The sequence below is a fragment of the Phoca vitulina genome, unplaced genomic scaffold (genome assembly GCF_004348235.1).
Source record: "Phoca vitulina isolate PV1807 unplaced genomic scaffold, GSC_HSeal_1.0 scaffold13, whole genome shotgun sequence".
Taxonomy (NCBI): domain Eukaryota; kingdom Metazoa; phylum Chordata; class Mammalia; order Carnivora; family Phocidae; genus Phoca; species Phoca vitulina.
The window spans coordinates 45,501,632-45,521,137 of NW_022589716.1; the positions used below are offsets into that span (position 1 = coordinate 45,501,632).

Genomic DNA, 19,506 nt, shown 5'->3' on the forward strand with positions numbered 1-19,506 from the left:
CCACCCAAATCTGTCCAAGGGGAACATTCTCTCCTGTTCTCAGACTCAAAACTATTTCCTATGTTCCTCTACCTTACCATTACATCTGCTCTAGTCCTACCCATAACTAATCTTCCCCAAACCTCTTTTGTTCATTTGTACCACCCCAGTTTGAATCCTCATTACTTCCTGCCTCTTGTATTTCCTCAGCTTCAGAGTTGCCCTGCTGTATTTAGCCTGCTTTGCTATAAATACATAGTGTTAGCTACCACAGTCAGTTCCTTGGGCTAACTCTTCCAGGCCTCCCAGGCTTGGCCCTAGCTCCCTATTTGCTTACCACATCCAACTTCCCCTTCTATTGTAACCTGCCTCTCCATACTTTCCTAGCCCCAGCTCCTATAAAGAGCATCTCTGTTGTACTATGACCCAAACCCAGCAACTCCTGGTTAGACTAGAGGTAAACAACTGACTGAAGAGAAAGTCAATCCATCGTAGGGGCTGAACCATTCAGGTTCTCAATGGAATCTGAATGCCAACATGCAGCATGGTCAAGCAGTGCCAAGCACTAGGCACAAAAATTGCAGCAACAGATGGTGTCAGGCAAGTAAAACCCAGGTGAAAGTCGAAAGAAAAGAACCCACTTCATACCCACTAGGATGACTATAATCAGAAGGACAGAGAGTAACAAGTGCTGATGAGCATGTGGAGAAACTGGAACCCCACACACTGCTGGGGCAAAGGTGAACAGGTGCAGCCGCTCTGCAGAAGTCTGGCAGTCCCTCAGAAAGTTAAACACAGAGTCAGCCTATGACCCAGCAATTCCATTCCTAGAGACGAACCCAAGAGAAATGAAATGAAACATGCATCCACACAAAAACCTGCACACAAATGTTCATAGCATCATTATTCATAACAGCCAAAAAAGAGGAAACCACCTAACTGTGTACCAACATTTGGTGATGAACAGAGAACAAGCTCTGAGAAAGCAGAATCATTTGGACCCTTAGGGAACCTAAAGAAATCAAAAAGGGAGAGACGAGAACCCATGCGGTGTTCCACAGAGATGACAACCTTCCCCCTCCCATTACGCTGGGCTGGAAACGAATTCCCTGATTCTCTCCAGTATCCTTCTGGTAATTCTTCCCAGCCAGTCCACGTGAGTGATGAGTAGTGCAGAGACAGCCTGGACTGCACACACTGTTCCCATCCCCGGAAAGAAACAACTCTCTTAGCCACAACTTTCTCACTTTGCCAAACTCAGTCCCTTTCCAGTGCCCTAGACTTTTCTACTTCTGAATCTGCCGGTGACACTGTTTTTAACTGGAATGGCCTTCTTGCCCCTTCTCCCACCTACCCTCCCTAACCCGACTCGAAAAACACAATTAAATAACGCCTCCTAAACTGAACAAATCTCTGTCTTCAGTTGGCCTCTCTATCTACACAAGCAAAAAATTAACATTAACAGTGATGTGCTCCACTGAATACAGACACTCAAAAACAGCAGCCTCAGTAAAGAATAAATAAATGTTTGCCAAATTGCATTACTCTGGAGGACAGAACCTGAACCAGCTGTTTAACAAGTAAGTTTTGAGGGGCCCCTGGGTGGCTCAGTCAGTTGAGTGTCTGACTCCTGATTTCGGCTCAGGTCATGATCTCAGCGTCATGAGTTTGAGCCCCATGTTGGGCATGGAGACTTAAAAAAAAGGAATACAGAAAGAATGACTGAAATAGAAAAAAATCATTTTGCAAACCTTAATGAAAATGAAAGGTTCAGGTCAAGATCATCAATGATTGCTAATGCCATAGGTGAAAGGTGGGTTTGGGGAACTAAAGATCGACATGTCACCAAAACAGCACCTCACAGATCACTTCCTAATCACAGAGGTTGGGAAGGAAGAGCTATATATAGCTGTGACCATCTTAATATAGTGATTAAACTTATCTTCACTAATAGTGGGACAATCAGACATGAAATATTCTCATCAAAAACATATAACCTAAATTTACCCGAGCTTTTAGATCTAACTGGAAGTTAGTTAGATCAGGGCTAGAGGAACACATTAAATATCAAATGATACAACCAGCCAAACCCAGAATTTGGAACATTCTGTTAAGACAACTGGCTTGATCTTTTCAAAGTTAAAGGTAATGACATAAAAGGAGGGAGGGGGAAGGGACCACATTCTAGATGAAAAGACTTGAGCATTTAGGGGTGAAGTGTCATGATAATATCTAATTTATTTTGTTTCTTTTTTTAAAAGATTTTATTTGAGAGAGAGACAGAGAGCGCGCATGCGCACATGAGCAGGGGTGAGGGGTAGATGGAGAGGCAGACTCCCCGCTAAGCAAGGAGCCCAATGAGGGCAGAAGGCAGACGCTTAACCGACTGAGCCACCCAGGCACCCCTCTAATTTACTTTGTATTAGTTCAACCAAATACAGCTGACTCTGAACAACACAGGTCTGAACTGTGTGGGTCCACTTATATGTGGACTTTTTACAGTACGGTAACTGTAAATGTATTTTCTTTTCCCTACCTTACTTTACTGTAAAAACACTGTATATAATATATATAACATACAAGTGTTAATCGACTGTTTATCGGTGAGGCTTCTGGTCAACAGTAGTCTATTACTATTTAAGTTTTTGGAGAGTCAGAAGTTATACTAGAATTTGACCCACATGCGGGGTTGGTACCCTTAAGCCCTGCATTGTTCAAGGGTCAACTGCTGAAATAAGGTAGGAGTGTGTGTGTTTGTGTATTTTAAAAAGAGACGGCTACTCCACATTAGAGGAAGGGTAGCTTCCTGAAGCAGTGCTGTCAGAGCATGATCTCTGATCAGATCACAGTCTGGTTAAAGAGTAATCCCCAGGATCCCCCAACTTCACAGGGGCTGTTAGACCTGCCAGGGAACGTCAACATGCAGAAATGCCTCAAATCAAGCCAAGGTGTGCTTAACCAGTTGTCAGTCCGCCTCTCCAGGCAAGAAGGCCCTGACTACTAATTCAGATTTAAGTAGTCCTTCACATCATTATATTATTCCCACCTGTTTTTGTTTGTTTGTTTTAGATGGTTGCAGCTGTAATAACACTTCAGAAAGTTAAGTGGGGGGAGACGTTTGTAATAAAGAATACATAACATGGTTTGTTTAGTTTATTATGTTGGGGAAGAAGGGCCTGAAAGGGAATGAATACTGGTAAACATTCTAATTCTTGGGGAAGGGTGAGCAAAACCCTTAAGTTTCCATTTTCTCCCCTTCCCTTATCCTTCACCCTTACCCTTTTTCATCTTTAATCTTCACACAACAAAACCTACCTGTAGCCTAGAACAAACTGACCCGTCCTTTTTAAGCTCAATATTGCCAGAAGTAACCTCACCCCAAGAGGTTTTCAAATTTTCTAGCATGAAGTTATAGAAAGCATTCTTACTGTATTATAACTTATATTATGATTTACTGTGGTAAAATATGCATAACATAAAATTTACCATTTTAACCTCCTTAGCTTTATAAACAAATTCTCACAACTACAACTCAATTTTCTTCCTCACTTGTAAGAGAGCCTTCCTGTCCACCTCTTAGGGTTGTAGGAAGGATTCCATGTGCAAATATAGGTAAAGTGGCTTTGTAAACAATAAAACACTTTACACAGATACACAAGTTACCTGAAGTCAATATGGGACTGACATAGGGAATGACATGATTTTGCCTTGCTCCCCCGCCCCCCCACAAAGAGGATTAGATTTAAAAAGATTTCAATTACCATTAGTCTAAAATGTTTTTGAATCCGTTAACCTAGAGACAATGTTTTCCTGTAGCTCTCACTCACCCAAAAGCGACCCATCCTTTCATTTCTACATCTCACTTCTGTTATGGTTGGTGGATGAACTTCCTCACTTTTACTCAAAGGCTTAACCATCAAAAGCCTTGTTCACAAACCAGACACCAGTTCTCTGAATTGTAACAAGTATCTGAGAAACATGGGACGCCTGGGTGGCTCAGTCGGTTAAGTGTCTGCCTTCAGCTCAGGTCATGATCCCAGGGTCCTGGGATCGACCCCGCACTGGGCTCCCTGCTCAGTGGGGAGTCTGCTTCTCCCTCTGCCTTCCACTCTCCCTGCTTGTGCGTTCTTTCTCTGACAAATAAATAAAATCTTAAAAAAAAAAGTATCTGACGGGGCGCCTGGGTGGCTCAGTCGTTAAGCGACTGCCTTCGGCTCAGGTCATGGTCCCAGGGTCCTGGGATCAAGCCCTGCATCGGGCTCCCTGCTTGGCGGGAAGCCTGCTTCTGCCTCTCCCACTTCCCCTGCTTGTGTTCCTTCTCTCACTGTGTCTCTCTCTGTCAAATAAATAAAATCTTAAAAACAAAAAAAAAAGAATAAAAATTCTGGGGTGCCTGGGTGGCTCAGTTATTAAGCGTCTGCCTTTGGCTCAGGTCATGATCCTGGAGTCCCAGGATCAGAGTCCTGCATCGGGCTCCCTGCTCAGTGGGAAGGCTGCTTCTCCCTCTCCCACTCCCCCTGCTTGTGTTCCCTCTCTCACTGTCTCTCTGTCAAATAAATAAAATCTTAGAAAAAAAAAAAAAGTATCTGAGAAACAGAGGTATGTAAAGGATCAGTATAAGGATGCTCTGGGACCTGTCCTTAGAAAAGAGTGACTCTATTATTAATGTCAAGTTTATTAGTCAGGGTTGTCCAAAGAAACAGAACCAACAGAACCACCAAGATGGAGGAAGAGAACCTAATGGCTCTGCTGGCAACATATATATATAAGGTCATATTTTGCCAATTACCTTCAAGTGAGATTTAAAATATATTGTTAAAAATAAACTTCATATACTGGGGCGCCTGGGTGGCTCAGTCGTTAAGCGTCTGCCTTCGGCTCAGGTCATGATCCCAGGGTCCTGGGATCGAGCCCCGCATCGGGCTCCCTGCTCGGTGGGGGGCCTGCTTCTCCCTCTCCCTCTGTCCCTGCTTGTGTTCCCTCTCTCACTGTGTCTCTGTCAAATAAATAAATAAAATCTTTAAAAAAAAATAAACTTCATATATATAAGATTTACATATGTAACAATGTATAAGATCACATAAATACATACAGGATTATATATATACATATATAAAGTTTATATAAGTGACATTTATTACAAGTAAGTAGCTCACACAATTATGGAGGCCAAGGAGTCCCGAGATCTGCAATCTGAGGGCCTGACAACCAGGAGAGCCAATGGTATAAGATCCAGTCTGAGTCTGAAGGCACGAGAAAACCTTCAAATAGAGTGAATTCTCTCTTGTTCAAGCTTTTTGTTCTATTCAGGACTCTAACAACTGGATGAGGGCAATCTGCTTTGCACAGTCTACAGATTCAAATATTAATCTCTTCCAGAAAGACCCTCACAGATAACATCCAGAGTAATGCTTTAACCAAATAACTGGGCATCCCTGCCCCAGTCAAGCTGCCACATAAAATTAACCAGTTGGCCAGGGCTAGATATAAAAGCTAAGAGAAGCTCACCACTTCAGGTTTCAGGTAAAAAAATGGGGAACTGTAATGCTCAAGCACAGGCCCAACTCTTCAGGCTGAAAAGGAAATGCTAAAGAACAGAAATGTCAAAAGTTTCACAACACTCTCCTTCTATTTCAAAAGTTATTGAAGAGAAGGTTTAAAAGGACTGAAACTGTGCTAGTTAAGATTTTGGCAAAATAAAGACCGCCTGCCAAACTGGATCACCAATGCACAGCTTGTTTCGGACAACATTTTAGAAACATCATTGCTAAATACGAATTCAAGGTGGAAACACAAAACTACCATGACAAAAAGGAAAAGGGATGAACATTCCATATTCCATAACTACACATGCTTTTCCACCACATCACATGCACAGCTGAGCACACTATGAGGTGGTAATACATAATTTATGAAATCACATTTCAAGGTCAGAGATCTGTCAGTTAAGATGCAGTCTGGCTTTATTTGAGAGGAAGAGTCTATGAAGAGAAGGTACTGATCTTAATTTCCTCATTTGTAAGAACATCACACTGTGGTGCAACATCACCATCTATTTCCAGAACTTTTTTCATCACAGCAAACAGAAACCCCATGCAGATTAAGCAATAATTACGCAGGTCCCGCTCCCCTAGCCCTTAATAATCTCTATTCTACTTTCTGTCTATAAATTTTCCTTTTTTAAATAGCTCATGGAAGTGGGATCATACAATATTTGTCCTCATGTATGGCATATCTCAGCATGATGTTTTCAATTTCATCTACATTGTAGCATGCATCAGAACTTCATACTTTCACATGGTGAATAATACGCCATTGCAAGTAAATACATCTTGCGTATCCTTTTTTATTAATTTTATTTAAATTCAAGGTAAAGTGTATTTTATTTATTCTTTTATCTGCTGATGATGTGGGTTGTTTCTACTTTTTGACTCTCTTGAATAATTCTGCTATGAACAACAGTATATCAGTATCTGTTTTGAGATCCTGTTTTCAAATCTTTTGGGTATATACCTAAAAGTGGGTTTGCCAAGACATACAGTAACTCTGTTTAAACTTTTAAGGAACAACCAAACTGCTTTCCATAGCGCCAGCACCATTTCAACTTCTTAGCAGCAATAGACAAGAGTTCCAATTTCTCCAGATCCTCACCAACACGTGTTTTATTTATGTATTTATTTATTTATTTGAGAGAGAGAGAGAGAGAGAGAGAAAGGGCATGAGAAAGCACAAGCAGGGGGAGTGGCAGAGGATGGCAGAGGAAGAAGCAGACTCCCCAGTGAGCAGGGAGCCTGAGCCAATGCGGGGCTCAATCCCAGAACTCTGGGATCATGATTTGAGCCGGAAGCAGACACAGATGCTGACGCTTAACCGACTGAGCCACCCAGGTGCCCTCCCGCCCGTTTAAATAACAGCCATCACCAACAGACACATGAAAAAGTGCTCAACATCACTCGGGCATCAAGGACATACAAATCAAAACCACAATGAGATACCAGCTCACACCAGTCAGAATGGCTAAAATTAACAAGCCAGGAAACGACAGATGTTGGCGAGGATGCGGAGAAAGGGGAACCCTCCTACACTGTTGGTGGGAATGCAAGCTGGTGCAGCCACTCTGGAAAACAGTATGGAGGTTCCTCAAAAAGTTGAAACTACCCTACAACCCAGCAATTGCACTACTGGGTATTTACCCCAAAGATACAAACGTAGTGATCCAAAGGGGCACGTGCACCCCAACGTTTATAGCAGCAATGTCCACAATAGCCAAACTATGGAAAGAGCCCAGATGTCCATCTACAGATGAATGGATAAAGAAGATGTGGTATATATATATACACACATATATATACACACACACACACACACATATACATACATACATACAATGGAATATTATGCAGCCATCAAAAATTTGAAATCTTGCCATTTGCAACGACCTGGATGGAACTAGAGGGTATTATGCTAAGTGAAATAAGATAATCAGAGAAAGACAATTATCATATGATCTCAATGATATGTGGAATTTGAGAAACAAAGCAGAGGATCATAGGGGAAGAGAGGAAAAAATGAAAGAAGAAGAAACCAGAGAGGGAGACACACCATAGGAGACTCTCAATCTCAGGAAACAAACTGAGGGTTGCTGGAGTGGAGCAGGGCAGGAGGGATGGGGTGGCTGGGTGATGGACACTGGGGAGGGTATGTGTTGTGGTAAGTGCTGTGAATTGTGTAAGACTGATGAATCACAGACCTGTACCCCTGAAACAAATAATACATTATACGTTAATTAAAAAATAAAAATAAAAAAAAATAAATGCCATCATAGCCAGTGTGAAGTGGTATCTCATTGTACGTTTAATTTGTATTTCCCTAATGACTAATGATATGCATTTTTGTGGTGTGAATTAGCCATTTGCATATCTTCTTTGAAGAAATGTCTATCCAGGTCTTGTGCCCCTTTTGAATCGTGTTTTATGTTACTGAGTTGTAGGAGTTCTTAAATATTCTGAATATTAATTCCTTATCAGATATATAATTTACAGGTATTTTCTCTCATTCTGAGGATTGTCTTTTTACTCTCTTGATAGTGTCCTTTGAAGCACAGTTTTTAATTTTGATAAAGTCCAATTTACCTGTTTTTCCTGTTGTTGCCTGTGCTTTCAGTGTCATAGCCACAAAATCACTGTCAAATCCAATGTCATAATTTTTTCTCCTATGTTTTCTTCTAAGAATTTTATAGTTTTAACTCTTAGATTTAAGTCTTTGGTTTTGATCTAATTTTTGTACATGGTGATAGGTAAGCTCATTCTTTTGCAGGTAGATGTTTCCCCAGTACCATTACCATTTGTTGAAGACACTGTCCTTTTACCACTAAATGGGACTTTTCGCACCTTTGTGGAAGTTCAACTGATCCTGTATGTGAAAGTCAATTTCTGGGCTCTATATTCCATTGATCTACACATGTATCCTTATGCTAGTACCACAATGTTTTATTACAGCTTTGCAGAAAGTTTTGAAGTCATGAAGTGGGAAGACTTCAACTTTGTTTTGAGCTTTCAAGACTGTTTTCACTATTCAGGGTCCCATGATTTTCTATATGAATTTTAGGATGCATTTTTCTATTTCTGCGAAAAACAAGTCACTGAAATTTTAATAAAGATTGAACTGCATCTGTAGAAGGCTTTGGGAGTATTGTCATCCTAATAAAATTAAGTTTTCTAACCCCAAAACGTGACATGTATATCTTTTTATATCTTGTTTAATTTTTTCCAGCAGTTTTAGTTTTCAGTTTATAGGTCTTTCACACACCAAGTTAATTTTTAAAATTCAGTTTTAAAAAATTTTTAATTCCAGTATAGTTAACATGCAGTGTTTATTAGTTTCAGGTGTACAATACAGTGATCATCACTTCTATACATCACCCAGTGCTTATCACAAGTGCACCCTTTAATCCCCATCACCAATTTCACCCATCCCCCCACCCACCTCCCCTCTGGTAACCATCAATGTGTTGTCTATAGTTAACAGTCTGTTTCTTGGTTTGTCTTTCTCTTTTTTTTGCCTTTGCTCATTTGTTTTATTTCCTAGATGCCATATATGAATGAAATCAGATGGTATCCGTCTTTCCTACCAAGCTAATTTTACTTTTTTTGATGCTATTGTAAGTGGTTTCCTCTTTGGATAGTTCATTGTTAGTATACAGAAATGCAACTGAAAAAAAAAAAAAAAAAAAGAAATGCAACTCGTTTTTGTGTCCTCATTTTCTATCCTGCAACTTTGCTGAATTAGTTTATTAGCTCTAACAGGTTTTTATTTTTTTTAGTATGAAATCTTCAGATATTCTACATATATAAGGTCATGTCATCTGCAACAGAGATAATTTTACTCCTTCCTTTCCCATTTGGATGGCTTTTATTTCCTTTTCTTGCCAAACTGCTCTGGTTAGAACTTCTAGTACTGTTATGAATAGAAGTGGTGGCAGTGGGCATCCTTGCCTTGTCCATGAACTAAATCAGAGGAAAGAGCTATCAGTCTTTTACCACTGACTATGATGTTCACTGGGTGCTTTTCATATATGGCTTTTATCATATTGAAGTGATCATCTTCTATTCCTAGTGTTTTGAGTCATGAAAGGCTGAATTTTGTCAAAGGCTTTTCCTGCATCAATTGAGATGATCATGTGTTTTTCTTGTTCCTTTCACTTTGTTAATGTGGTGTACTATATTGATCACTTTTTCAATGTGCAATCATCCTAGCATTCCAGGAACAAATCCCACTTGCTCATGGTGTATAAATCCTTTTAATAGGCTGCTTAATACTTGGTTTGCTGGTATTTTACTCAAGATCTTTGAATCATTGTTTATAAGGGCTACTGACCTATAGTTTAACTTTTTTTTTGTAGCATTTGCCTGGTCCTGGTATCAGAGCAATGCTGGCTCACAGAATGATTTAGTAAGTGTTCCTCCCTCTTTGACTTCTGGGAAGAATGTGAGGATCGGTGTTAGTTCTTTAAATGTTAGCATTCACCAGTGAAGACATCAGGTCCAGGGCTTTTCTTTGTTGGTAGGTTTTGGGTAACTGATTTGATCTCCTTACTTGACAACAAGTATGATTTTTATTGAGTCGGTTTTGGTAGTTTGTGTTTCCAGGAACTTATTAATTTCATACAGGTTATTAAATCTGCTGGTATACAAGTGTTCATAGGACTCTCTTATAATCTTTTTTTTTCCCTGTAGAATTGGTAGTAACATCCCCACAAAGTTAATTTCTGATTTTAGAAATAGGAGGGTTTTTTTTTTCTTAGTCAATCCAGCCGGAAATCTGTCTGCTCTAATCTTTATTATTTCCTTTCCTTCTACTAGCTTTGGGTTTGTTCTTTTTCTAATTCCACAGGAAGTAAAGTTAGGTTGCTGATTAGAGATGTTTCTTCTTGGGGCACCTGGGTGGCTCACCTGGTTAAGCATCTGACTCTTGGTTTCGGCTCAGCTCATAATTCTCAGGGTTGTGAGACTGAGCCCTGAATGGGGCTCTGTGCTCAGTCCGGGGTCTGCTTGAGATTCTCTCCCACTCCTCCCCCTCTGCGGACCACCGCCCCCCACCCCCGCACTTGTGTGTGCTCCTTCTCAAATACATAAATAAAATCTTAAAAGAGAGGTTTCCTTCTTTCTTTTTTTTTTTTTTTAAATGTACAGCTATTTATTTATTTATTTTTATTTATTTATTTTTTTTTTAAAGATTTTATTTATTTATTCATGAGAGACAGAGAGAGAGAGAGAGAGAGGCAGAGGGAGAAGCAGGCTCCCCGCGGAGCAGGGAGCCCGATGCGGGACTCGATCCCAGGACCCTGGGATCACGACCTGAGCCGAAGGCAGACGCTTAACCGACTGAGCCACCCAGGCGTCCCTCCTTCTTTCTTTTTTTAATGTTAGCATTTATCACTATGAATTTCCCCCTTAGCAGTGCTTTGCTGTGTCGCATAAGTTTTAGTATATTGTGTTTTCATTTTATTCATCTCTTAAGTATTTAAAAATTTTCCCTTGTGATTCCATTTTTGGCCCACTGGTTCTTTCAGAGTGTGTTGTTTAACATCCACAGATTTGTGAATTTTCCAGTTTTCCTCCTGTTACTGATAGAATAACTTCATCTCATTGTGGTCAGAAGAGAAATTTTTATGATATCTATCTTGCCACCAAGCCTTAAATTGTGGCCTAACACCAGGTGTGTCCTAGAGAAGGTCCCATGTGCACTTGAGAAGAATGCATGCGCTGTTGTTGGGTGGGGTCCTGTGTGTGTCTGTTAGATCTGGTTGGGTTACTGTTGTTCAAGTTCTCTATTTCCTCACTTCTCTGTTCTCTGGTTCTACCCACTCTTGAATATCATTGTGAAATTACCTATTTCTCCCTTCAGTTCTGTCAATTTTTGCTTCATATAATTTTTTTTCATTTTAACAGTTTTTATTTTTTTAAAAAGATTTTATTTACTTGACGGACAGAGAGAGAGCATAAGCAGGGGGAGCGGTAGAGAGAGAGGGAGAAGCAGGCTCCCAGGACCCTGGAATCATGACCCGAGCCAGAGGCAGATGCTTAACCGACTCAGCCACCCAGGCGACCCTTAACAGTTTTTATTTAAAGTTGCATATAAGATTACTCCTGCATCTTCTCAATTCTTTCTTCCTTATATATGCCCTTTTCTTTTCCTACTTGGCAAGATTTGGCTTCATGTTCAAGGATCTTTTGGCAGTCTTTGTCCAGTTTTAGTCTAGTGATAACCACCTTGCTAAAGTGAATGTCCACATGGACGGCTGTGCCATTCGCCTTCTCTTGCTGTACTCATTCAATGTAGATAACATACTTCTTCCTGTAAACCTGGGCTACTTTGCCAATTTGCTGACCTTTGTAGTGTCCTCGCACAACCTGCAATTCATCATCCTTTCGGATGGGCATGGAATGAACGTTTTACTTCTGTCCCAGCTCTTTGGAAAGGGGAAGACATGCTCTTCTTGCAAATTTTTTGGGAAGGTGCACTGAAATGCCATTTATGGTTCTTGCTCCAGTCAGAAGTCACAAAGGGACTGAACTTCATTTTGGCCACTGGCGCTTCAGTGATGGCCACAAAAGGGAAGGGCTGCGTCACATAATTTGATGACCTGTCATCAGATGTAATAAATGTTTACCATTATTTTATCTTCTTGCTGTACTGAACCTTTTATTAACATATGTTCTTCTTTGTCTCTTGTAAATTTTTTTTATTTAAAATCTATCTTGAGGGGCACCTGGGTGGGCTCAGTCGGTTAAGCATCTGTCTGCCTTCGGCTCAGGTCATGATCTTGGGGTCCTGGGATCCAGCCCCACATCAGGCTCCCTGCTCAGTGGGGAGTTTGCTTCTCCCTCTCCCCCTGCTTGTGCTCTCTTTCTGACAAATAAAGAAATAAAATCTTTAAAAAAAATTTATCTTGACTCATTTCAGTACAGCCACCCCAGCTCTCTTTTGGTTACTATTTATGTGAATTATCTTTTCCCACTCTTTCATATTCAAATTTTTTGTGTCTTTGGATCTAAACCGAGTCTCTTGTAAATAAATAGTTGGATCAGGTTTTTCTATCCAATCTGCCAATCTGTCTTTTTGGAGTTTAATGCGTTTATATTTAAAGAAATTACTGATAAGGAAGGACTTATTTCTGTCACTTTGGTGTTTGTGTTCTATAGGCCTTAATAGCTTTTTGATTATTCTGCACATATTCTTTTGTGTTCAGCTGATTTTTTTTGTAGTAAAACATTTTAACTCCTTTCTCATTTCCTTCTGTGTGTATTCTATAGCTACTTTCTTTGTCATTACCCCTCAGTTTTACAGATATTAATAAGGTACCTTATTGTGTTGTATGCAACAAAACCCTTTCCTATAGTACTGTGATGCTAACAGAGTTGTATCATCATTTTGAGACCAGAGTTTAAGCAAAATGAAATGAGTATTTTAAGTGTAAACACTGAGGTCTTTATAGCCAGAAATTATTACAGATTTCCAAACTAGAAAGAAAAAGCCCACTGAAGCACCACACATTTTTTCAATAAAGTAAATACTACTCTCTAATAATGATCCACCTAAACAAAAAGCTCTTTGGAATCCTTTAAGGGAAAAAAAAAAAAACTGACTGGGTGGCTCAGTCAGTTAAGCATCTGACTCTTAATTTCAGCTCAGGCCATGATCTCAGGGTTGTGAGACTGAGCCCTGCATTGGGCTCCCTGCTCAGCAGGGAGTCTGCTTCAAATTCTCTTCTCTCCCTCTCTCCCCACCCTCTCTCTCAAATAAATAAATAAATCTTTAAAAAACAACAACAACAACAAAAAAACAAAAAAAACCATTGTAGATTATCCCCAGCCATTATCAGCCCATTTCTTGCCCTGCACCACTGTGATGGAATTACAAAGACCCATTTGGGCCCCTGTCTAGGCCTAGGTTTTTGGTCTTTATAGCTCAGAAAGCTGATTTCTGGTGACCTGATGGACTTTAGTAACCTGACAGGTTGTTTACTCCTTTTTTTCTTTCCATCTTCTTTCTTTTTCTTATTTTTCTTTGTTCTACCTTATTTTTCTTCATTGTCTTTTCTCATTTTTATTCTTTTATTAGCATAGTAAGCGTAATTATTATTTTATATCATTAGTGTTGTTAGCACAATTAGTTATCGCCAGTTAGTACAGTTAGCAGATCACCATGCAGCACGACCTTGCAGCCATCTCTGCTAACAAATCACCCCTATCTACAATTACGAGCTCCTTGAGACCACTGGCCAGGGTAACTGCCAGTGGTGAGGTTAGCCCAGCACATCTTGACTGGGACAGAGGCTGTGAAGGTCACTAAGAACAGTCAGCAGAGCTCCTCCAGTTTCCAGGGACTTTTCTAAGACGCACACAGCACAAAGGCCTTGAATCACACCAATACTGTAAAGTTGAGGTGACTGACACTGAGGAAGCACTATTCCTTGTCTTGGAGTACATGTTTATTTACAATGGACCATGGCCACATGACAGAGAAAGAGGCCAGAGGCAAATTCCAGCAGCTAGTATCCACTGTGCAGTAGTGCCACCAGAATGGTATCATCCACAGGGACCTGAAGCCAGAGAACCTTCTTTGTGACACTCAGCTGAATGTAAAAACTGCAAACTTTGGCCTCAGCAATGAGTTCCCCACTGGCCATAAGCAGAACACCTACTGTAACGGCCTCCCTTATACTACCCCAGAACCCTTCCTGTGCCAAAAGTACAATGATCCAAGGTCACTTGAGGGGCTCAGTTGGTTAAGTGTCCAACTCTTGATTTCAGCTCAGGTCATGATCTCAGGGTTTTAAGATCGAGCCCCACATCGCCCAGCATGGAGCCTGCTTAAGATTCTCTTTCTCTCTCCCTCTGCCCCCACCCCCCAAATACAACGATCCACTATGGTGGATGTGTGAAGCATGGTAATCATTCTGTCACCATGGTCACTGGTGTCCCTGTCTTTTGTGGGAGAGGACTTCAGGGAGCTATAGAAGCAGATCCTAAGGGGGCAATACCACATTCCAATGTTCTTTATCTCTTGAATGTGAAAATCTCGAGAAAACTGATGACCCTCAACTGCAGTGATAGAGGAATGTTAGAAAATATTATGAGGGATCCAAGGATAAATATGGGCCAGGAAGAGAAACTCACATCTTACAGAGTGCCTCATGACAACAAGGACCCCCGGGGTGACAAAAGTAATGATGAACATGGGCTATGGGTGGGACCAGATCCAGGACTCATGAACAGCATGGAGGTATGAGAGTGTGATGGCCACCTAAGTGATCCCAAGCTCAAGAAACCCAAGGTGAAGGGCCACCCCCATCATAATAAGCCCCTCCTCCCCTTCTGCTAACCCTAACAGTTGCATTCTTTCCCCAACCTAGAAGGTTCAGCAGGTGTCTTGACAATGCAGTAAAAAATACCTGCAGCAAACCTGCTATTTCCACCTGGGAGCACCAGAACTCACAGTAGAAGGCCACAGTGCCTGCCAGTCCCCCACACCCCGTCTGGAGTCAAGGACCACCATCCCCAGCTCAGCCCCCTAGCAGTGGCCCTGGGGCCTCCTCCATCCCCAGCACCAGCAGCAGTAGCACAGCACCAGAGGGAACCAACTGTCCTCAATGTGTGTCCTTAAAAGGAAACCCTCTGAAAACCACGCAGCCTGATGGTACAACCCAAACCTCTCCTTCAGGTCACAGCCAGGGCCAACAGCGACGGCTGGCAGGTTCCTCAACTTTATTCTAAGACACTTCTGTTTTAGGCTGCCCAGGAAGAATCAGAAAGGCAAACAAAATAGAGTGAGGCCAATTTAATCTCTCATGGTGAATGGACAAGGCAGAAATCAAATCAAAGACCATGGGGGAGGTCGAGCTGTACTTCCTGAATTTTAAATGAAGAGAAAGAAGATGCTGAGCTCCAGCAAGTCTGACAACACAGTACAGGTCAGCTAGAGACTGGGCACAAACAGCTGCAGATGGGAGCAACGTAAGAAGTACATGCTGTGTCTGCAAGATACTTGGGGAAGAGGACTTGGTTATTATTGATAAGGAAAGATTTACTTCCGCCATGTACCATTCGTTTTCTGTATATCTATTTTTCCATTGTTCAGTTCTTCATTTACTGATATTTTTTGTATTTAGTTGAATTTTTAATATAATTTTAAAAAAAGATTTTATCTGAGAGAAAGCGCGCAAGCGGGGAGAGGAGCAGAGGGAGAGGGAGAAGCAGACTCCCTGCTAAGCAAGGAGCTGGACATGGGACTCGATCCCAGGACCCTGAGATCATGACCTGAGCTGACGGCAGACGCTTAACTGTCTGAGCCACCCAGGCGGCGCCCCTAATGTAATTTTTATGTATCATTTTGGTTCCCTCTTCTTTCCTCTTCTGTATATTTATTATTTTCTTAGTGGTTACCTTGGGGATTACAATTAACATCTTAAATTTATAATAACCTAATTTAAATAATATCAATTTAGTTTCAATAGTTTACACTCTGTTCTATTCTGTCCTTTCTCCTTTACATTGTTATTATCATAGATTACATCTATATACATGTGTGCCTGTTATGACAACTTATAACTTTCATGTTTCTGTCATTTATTCAAAAAAGATCTTATTTATTTGAGAGAGAGAGAGAGAAGGCACAAGTGGTGGGGAGGGGCAGAGGTAGAGGAAGAAGCAGATTCCTCACTGAGCAGGGAGCCTGGTGCAGGGCTCCATCGCAGGACTCTGAGATCATGACCTGAGCCGGTAGGGAGACACTTAACCGACTGAGCCACCAAGGGGCCTACGTGTTTCTGTCTTTTAAATCATATATTTTAAAAAAGGACAAAACAAAAGAGAATACTGGCTTTTATAGTTACCTACATCAGTATTCTTCTTACGGCTTTGAGTTAGTATCTAGTGTCTTTTCACTTCAGACTGAAGAACTCCCTTTAGCATTTCCCGTGGTGCAGGAGTACCGGTAATGAATACCCTCAACTTTTGTTCATCTGGAAATATCTTAATTTCTCCTTCATTCTCGAAGGATAGTTCTGCCAGATACAGAATTCTTAATTGGTAAGGTTTTTCCCCCCTTTCAGGACTTTAAAAAACATCATCTTTACTGTCTTCTGGCATCCATGATTTCTTTCTTTTTTTAAAAAAGATTTTATTTATTTGAGAAAGAGAGAGACAGCCTGAGTGGGTGGAGGGGTAGAGGGAGAGGGAGAAGCAGACTCCCCACTGAACAGGGAGCCCGACATGGGCCTCGATCCCAGGACCCCAGGATCATGACCTGAACCAAAGGCAGACATTACATGACTGAGCCACCTAGGTGCCCCTGGCATCCATGATTTCTGATGAGAAATCAACTGTTAAAATCTTATTTAGAATCCCTTATATATGACAAGTTGATTCTCTTTTTTCAAGTTCCTGTTGCTTTGCAAATTCAAGTTACAACTTGACTGTAATGTGTCTTGCCATAGATTTCTTGAGTTTATCCTCTTTAGAGATCATTAAGCTTCTTAGATGTGTAAATTCATTAAATTCTGGAAGTTTCTGGACATTAGATTTTCACAAACATTTTGTTCCTCTCTATATATTCTCCTCCTGGAGCTCCTATGAAGTGTATTTGGCATGCTTGATGATGTCCTGCAGGTCCCTCAGGCTGTGTTCATTTTTCATAATTTTCTCTTTCTGTTCCTCAGGCTGAATAATTTTGATGGTCTTACCTTCAGCTTGCTGATCTTTTCTTCTGTCTGCTCATATCTGCTGCTAAACCTTCTAATAAATTTCATTTCAGGGGTGCCTGGGTGGCTCAGTCGGTTGTGTGTCTGACTCTTGATTTTGGCTCAGGTCATGATCTCAGGGTTGTGAGATGGAGCCCTGCGTTGGGCTCCCTGCTCAGCAGGGAGTCTGCTTGAGATTCTGTCTCCCTCTCTAAAATAAATAATCTTAAAAAAATTTTTCATTTCAGTTACTGTACTTTTTTTTCTGCTCCAGAATTTGTTCCCTTTTTATAATTTCTTTCTTGATGGTCTCATTTTGTGCAGACATTGTATTCTCAATTGCCTTTATTTCCTTGTCCATGATTTCCTTTAGCTCATTGAGTATATTTAACACAGTTGACTTAATGTCTTTTTTTTTTTTTTTAAACAAGGTTTATTTATTTTATAAATGAGAGAGAGAGAAAGCACGGGCAAGCAAGGAGGGGGTAAGGGAGAGAGAGAGAAGCAGACTCCTTGCTGGGTACGGAGCCCAAAATAGGTCTCGATCCCACAACCCCAGGATAATGACCTGAGCCGAAATCAAGAGTTGGACGCTCAGCCACCCAGGCGCCCTGATTTAATGTCTTTAACTTATAATTCCAATGTCTAAGCTTCCTCTGAGATGGTTTCCGTCCAATTCCTTTTTCTCCTGTGAATGGGCCACACTTTCCTGTTTCTTTATATGTTTCATATTTTTTTCTTGTGTGAGAAATGAACATTCTGAGTATTATAATGTGGTATCCTGGAAATCTCACTCTCCTGTTCCTCAGGGATTGCGGATTGTTGTTTGCTGAGAGCAGGAATTGTCCATTTGTGAGCACAGCAATCACTTATGAAAGATCAGGAGTCTATCCCTTCATGAAGCACACCTCCACCCAATCGGGTTCCAGAGTTCCAAGACAGTTGATTCCAAATACTCTTTCGAGGTCAATGGCTGACGTGGTAGAGGGACTGACCTCTAAAGCTTCCCACTCAATCATTTTGTGTGATATCACTGCAGTCTATAGTCTTTTAATTTAAATTATCAGTGAACCAGTCCAATTTTCAGACCTTGACCAAACTCATTCAAGCTCTTGAATCACTGCTAATTCTCTCAGCAGAAAATGCCAGGTACATGCATTTTTTTTTTTCCTGACATAAGTGTGATTTGTTTTCTAGTTTTGGTAAAGGACCAGGATGAGTCATTCCCTCCTTAAATGTAACATCTTTCTTAAATCTCTTGTAACCACAGAGGACCACCACAGGAAAGGAATTGATATGTGGCAGAAGACAAAGATAATCTAATAGCACAGACTTAAAATATCAAACTAGTGGCTCCTGGGTTTAAGTACTGTTCAAAATACTAGAAGTGATATGTAGTATTAAGAGGTGGCTGATGGGAGCATGGCATAGAATTTACTTCAGAAGTCTTTATTCTAGGTACAACCGTCCAGTGCTCTGAAGGTACAGCTGGAGTTAATACTTCTAACTCTGTGCTCAGAACACATTAGGGACTTGAAGATTTGCTAAAATATTTAGCTTCCTTTGTCTTAATAGAAGCATCTTTCTGGAAGATATGTAAGAAAGGATACAAAGAATGCTCCATACAGCTAAAGTACCTAGCTCTCACTCCAGAAGCCTTCTCTCTCTAAAACATGCCTTTTTGGGGAGCGCCTGGGTAGCTCAGCCAGCTGGGCATCCGACTCTTTTTTTAAAGATTTTATTTATAGGGCGCCTGGGTGGCTCAGTTGGTTAAGCGACTGCCTTCGGCTCAGGTCATGATCCTGGAGTCCCGGGATCGAGTCCCGCATCGGGCTCCCTGCTGAACACGGAGCCTGCTTCTCCCTCTGACCCTCCCCCTCTCATGCTCTCTCTATCTCATTCTCTCTCTCAAATAAATAAATAAAATCTTTAAAAAAAAAAAAAAAAAAGATTTTATTTATACATTTGACAGAGAGAGGGAGGGGACAAGCAAGGGGAGTGGCAGGCAGAGGGAGAGGGAGAAGCAGGCTCCCTGCTGAGTAGGGAGCCAGATGGGATGCAGGGCTAGATCCCAGGGTCCTGGAATCATGACCTGAACCCCTGAACCGAAGGCAGACGCTTAACCAACTGAGCCGCTCAGGTGCCCCGGGCATCCGACTCTTGATTTCAGCCCAGGTCATGATCTTGGGCCCCATGCTGGGCTCCACACTCAGCACAGCGTCTGCTTGTTCCTCTCCCACTGCTCTTCTCCCTGCCCTCTCTCTCTCTCCAATAAATAAAATCTT

At 41.2% G+C, this 19,506-nt stretch overlaps 1 protein-coding gene and 1 pseudogene across 2 annotated transcripts in view; both read right to left on the minus strand.

The window, feature by feature from the left end:
* Nucleotides 1-19,506, minus strand: part of RAB7A (RAB7A, member RAS oncogene family) — a 128,930-nt gene that overhangs the window by 39,693 nt on the left and 69,731 nt on the right. The gene's annotated exons all lie outside the window — the stretch shown is intronic.
* LOC116636851 lies at nt 11,553-12,226 on the minus strand (annotated as a pseudogene).